Genomic DNA, 5416 nt, shown 5'->3' with positions numbered 1-5416 from the left:
GAGGAGGGAGAGGCACCGGTGCTGAGGCCTCAGGGGCTGCAGGGACCTACCCGCTGGTCTTCCTGGAACTCCTGGAACTGACGCGACCTAAGGTGGAGACAAACACACTACTGTAGAGAACTTGGTCTTCTGATATACCTAAATGAAGCGAGTAGAATTTGCAACTATAGAATTGCAGGCCGAGTAGAATTTGCAATTTAGTAGAATTTGCAGCGAGTAGAATTTGCAATTAGTAGAATTTGCAGTTAGTAGACTTTGCAGTTAGTAGAATTTGCAGTTAGTAGACTTTGCAGTTAGTAGACTTTGCAGTTAGTAGGACTTTGCAGCTAGCTAGAATTTGGCAGTTAGTAGAATTTGCAGTTAGCAGAATTTGCAGTTAGTAGAATTTGCAGCCGAGTATGATTTGCAGCTAGTAGAATTTGCAATTAGTAGAAATTGCAATTAGTAGAAATTGCAATTAATAGAAATTGCAGTTAGTAGAATTTGCAGTTAGTATAATTTGCAGTATAATTTGCAGCTAGTAGAACTTTGCAGTAGATTTTGCCAGTTAGAGAATTTGCAGTTAGTTAGAAATTTTCAGCTAATTAGAATTGTCACGTAGTAGAATTTGCAGTGTAGTAGAATTTGTAGTTAGTAGTATTTTCAGCTAGTAGTATTTGGAGCTAGTAGAATTTGCAGTTAGTAGAATTTGCAGCCAGTAAAATTGCAGCAAGTTAGAATGTGATGCTAGTAGAATTTGCAATAGTAGAATTTGCAGTTAGTAGAATTTGCAGGTAGTAGAATGCAGCTCGTGTAGAATGTGCTGCTAGTAGAATTTGCAATGCGTAGATTTGCAGTTAGTAGTAGAATTTGCAGTTAGTAGAATTGCAGTTAGAGAAGTTGCAGTAGAATTTGCAGCCATTAGAATTTGCAGTATAATTTGCAGTTAGATGAATTTGCAGCTAGTAGAATTGTGCAGTAGGAATTGTGCAACTAGTAGAATTTTCAAGCTAGTAGAATTTGCAAGCTTCGTAGAATGGTGCGCTGCTAGTAGAATTGCAGGTAGTAATTTTCAGCTTGTAGAATTTGCAGCTATAGAATTGATTCAGTTTTAAAAAGGGGGAAAGTTTGCAGTAAGAATGTTGCAGCCATTAGAATTGCAAGTTACAGACAGACAGACAGACAGACAGGTACACAGTGAATGCAGAGAGACAGATATACAGGTACACAGTGAATGCAGACAGACAGACAGACAGACAGTGAATGCAGAGAGACAGACAGACAGGTACACAGTGAATGCAGAGAGAGAGCGGTGTACATCTACTGACCTGGAAGCCAGAAGGTCCAGGTTGTCCTTGCTCTCCTCTCTCTCCAGCAGGGCCCTGTGGTAAAGGAAGGCTTAACAGTGAGCGTTATTCATTGACCTGTCAAAGTCACTGCTAATTCAGAGGCTTTCCTCATTTGGCTTAGACCAGGCTGCATGTAACTGGTTTAAAAATGACTTGACAGATAGAACTCAATGTGTGTCTACTGTTAAATCAGGTTTCCTGGATATTACGAAAGGTGTCCCGCAGAGGTCGATTCTGGGTCCTGTACTTTTTACTGTTTACATTGTGAATATCGACTTGTCTGTAAAACATTTTTACCTGCACTTGTATGCCGATGATACTGTTGTGTATGCTATTGTCCGCACAGTTGACCAGGCTCCATTTGAACTACAGTCTGCCATCATTGTATTACAGAAAAACTTTGACCTAAAATTAGTATTGAATGCAGGTAAAACTAAATATATGCTATTATTCAGTCAACGTTTCTATCGGTTCTAGTCTATGGCGACATCGTCTCTATGAACTCAGCTGCCAATTCGTTAAAGCCGTTAGATGCAGTTTATCATAGTGCACTGCGCTTTATTACAGGTGACACTTTTAGTACTCATCACTGCATTCTCTACCAGGAAGTTGGTTGGCCCTCTTTGATGTCACATATGTTGATACATGACTATGTTTTCATTTATAAAGCCTTTATTAAAAAAGACCCGCTGTACCTAACGTCTTTACTAAACTTTAGACATACGAGTTACCACACCAGGTCTCAGGGATGGATAACTCTGGGAATTCCTCTGGTCTCCACCGAGTTAGGTAAATCAGCTTTTACTTTTCTTGCAGCATTCTCTGTGAGGAACAATCTTCAAAATGTTCTTCAAATGTGATGTTCTGTGCCTCTGGGTAATTCAGACAGCTGATTGAGGACCGTATTATGATGAGTGATGTTCTGGTGCCACTTGGTAATTCAGACAGCTGATTGAGGACCTTATTACTGATGAATGTGATGTTCTGGTGCCTCTTGGGTAATTCAGACAGCTGATGAGACCTTATTACCTGATGAATGTGATGTTCTGCGTGCCTCCTCTGGGTATATTCAGAAGCAGCTGATATGAGGACCTAGTTTACTGATGATGTGATCGTTCTGCGTGCTTCTTGGGGCCATTGCAGACAGCTGATTGAGGACCTTATTACTGATGAATGTGATGTTCTGGTGCCTCTTGGGTAATTCAGACAGCTGATTAAAGACCTTATTRCTGATGAGTGTGATGTTCTGGTGCCTCTTGGGTAATTCAGACAGCTGATTGAGGACCTTATTACTGATGAATGTTTTTTATGACTGTGTTTTTCTTTCTGTTTGCATTTTGTATTGATGTGTGCATTTTCTGTCATTTCTGTAATTCAGGGCTCATCTGTAGAATAGACCTTGGTCTCAGTGTGACTCCCTGATAAAATAAAGGTTAAATAGAATTATAGCAAACCAAGGCGTTGGGCTGCCGTAAAAAAAATTGTGCCTTTAAACTCAATCGACACATCTAACATCAAGCCAAGTCATTGTGAAGAAGTTGGTCTCATCTTGACGATACAGTGTAATAATCTTACCATCTTACAACCACAATGAAACTTGAATCAGAAAGGTTAGCTAGCAGTGAATTGACAACGATACGTGTTGAACACATAGGAGTATATCCAGCCTGGGTTTGGTGGAGTTATCAGGTCATTTTTAGAGAGTAAATTGAGAAAGGTGGATAAGATCAGTGAGACAGACGTGACGGCAGCAGAGTGTGATTGGAGAGATAGAGATACTCACAGCAGGGCCAGGGGGTCCAGCAGCTCCGGTCTCACCATCCTTACCAGGAAGACCCTATAGGGAGAGAGAGAGAAAAAAGAGAGAAGGTAGAGAAAGAGAGATAGAGAGAGAGAGAGAGAGAGTTAGAGGCCATGGGAGCCAGATGAAGACTGATAGATGTAATTACTACTACGGCAACTGAGTAGGGATAAACTGAGTATATGGAATGGTTTCCTAACAACGTCTTTAAAGTGTTTTCTGCACATTTGAAATGGCATATATTATCATCAAAAAGAAGGTAGCAGGCTATTTATGATTTGTAACTGTGTTTGGTTTAATCTTAATGGATTCCTTTCAAGTCGGGCATAAGGTATGTTTACCCCGGCATATTTCAAATGGCTCTACTGAAAAGGCTGTCTGTCTGGGTGAGATAAATGACTTACTCTCAGACCTGGCGCACCGAGCAATCCTTTCTCTCCGCCCTTGCCAGGTTCGCCCTAGTCAGAAAACACACACACCAGTCAGCCACCAATGATGTCCAGTTGTACTGTAGAATAGACAGACACTCTGTCCATGTAGATATGTAATCTCCATATGTAAATCATCCAACACACCCAATCAACCAAATCAATCAATCTACAATCAATCAATCAAATAGTCACACTCACGTTGGCTCCCTTGGGTCCGGGGAATCCCATCACGCCCGGCTGACCGCGGGCTCCCATAGGGCCAGGAGGTCCGGGGCGACCGTCCTCACCAGAAGAACCCTACAGAGGGGAAACAGGAGGGTCAGTCAATCAATCAATTATGCAGAGGGGGTTTCTACACTGTCAGAGTCAATGATGTACCCTATCAGTCATCTAGTGTCTAAATAAACCAGTGGTCAGAGTCAATGATGTACCCTATCAGTCATCTAGTGTCTATATAAATCAGGTCAGAGTCCTGTGAACACGCTGATTCATCTAGTGAGCAAATTCATGTTTATTCATTTTTATTTAAATACTTTTTTTTTTTAACTTTTTTTTTTACAGTTGTTGTAAAAAACAGACAACAAGCGTACTTACACCGGGTCCAACTTTTCCTTGAGGACCTGCATCACCGGGACGACCAGTAAGACCCTGCAAGAGCACAGAGACACACACACATCACGGTATACTGTACAGTATGTGAGTTAAATCTACAGTGATCATTGTCTTGGCTTCGTAGTGTAGCCATTACCCTTACCAGAGCCTATATGTCTAATTTAGTAGCCTACGTACAATATTATTATGCGAGTCAAAATGACAAAGATAATGTATTGGCTCCATTACTCAGCCATAGTTTGGAGAACTATTCCATCTTACCAGAGCATTTATACATACTACTGTTACAGATGCTAGAGAGATGTTATAGTTGAACTTACTCTTGCACCAGGAAGACCGGGCTCGCCAGGGCGACCAGGGTCACCGCCGGCTCCCTTGGGGCCAGACACGCCTCCGACTCCACGCTCGCCAGGGGCTCCCTGGATTAGGAGGAAAAAATGTGTGTTACTCAATGGAGACGATCAATCAATCAAGTAACCAATCCAATAAATCAATCAACCCATCAATCAATCAGCCAATCAACTCATCAATCAATCAGCCAATCAACTCATCAACAATAAAAAGTGGCGACTTCATCAGCACTCCTCCCACAAGTCTCCAGAAAACTTGTGTTTTAGGACCGAAAGGCAACTTTTAATTATAACATTGGAGCAAATCGTTCCTAGCGTGTGGGGCCTTGTTTGGTGGCCTCATAAATGCTAGCCAGCTAGCTAATATTTAGAATTTTTGGGGGGCGGTATGCTAAACTATATGCATTCCTTTAGCGTTGCTTGCTAGCTTGCTTGCTAGCTACAGAGGTTAGCTTGCTGGCTAGCTACAGAGGTAGCTTGCTGGCTAGCTACAGAGGTTAGCTTGCTTGGCTAGCTCGAGGTTAGCTTGCTGGCTAGCTACAGAGGTTAGGTGGCTAGTTAGCTACAGTAGTTAGCTACTGCCATCAGCCTATTCCACCTTTTGTAGAATGCATACTGGCATTTTGAAAATACCGCGGAGGAAAGGGAATCAGGACACACTGTGGACAAGGTAGACACATTTACATGTAGGTGTAGACGCATGACACGTTCGATATTCCATGATCAGAATACAAATGCTGAATGAGACAGTCAAGTCTAGACACAAGCCTTAGTGTCAGTGTAGTCCACTGGCGTCATCTATAATTTCTATTATTTCACCACAGAGGTCACCTCAACCTCATCCTCACCACCAACTCTAGTCTAGCTGACGCCAGTGTCTCAGACTGCAATTGT

At 42.0% G+C, this 5416-nt stretch overlaps 1 pseudogene; it reads right to left on the bottom strand.

The window, feature by feature from the left end:
* Positions 1-5416, bottom strand: part of LOC111970766 (collagen alpha-1(II) chain-like) — a 72477-nt pseudogene that overhangs the window by 25216 nt on the left and 41845 nt on the right.

The sequence above is a fragment of the Salvelinus sp. IW2-2015 genome, linkage group LG11, assembly GCF_002910315.2.
Source record: "Salvelinus sp. IW2-2015 linkage group LG11, ASM291031v2, whole genome shotgun sequence".
Classification (NCBI taxonomy): Eukaryota; Metazoa; Chordata; class Actinopteri; order Salmoniformes; family Salmonidae; genus Salvelinus; species Salvelinus sp. IW2-2015.
The sequence above is the reverse complement of the archived record's forward strand: the minus strand, read 5'-3'. Positions and strand labels throughout refer to the sequence as shown.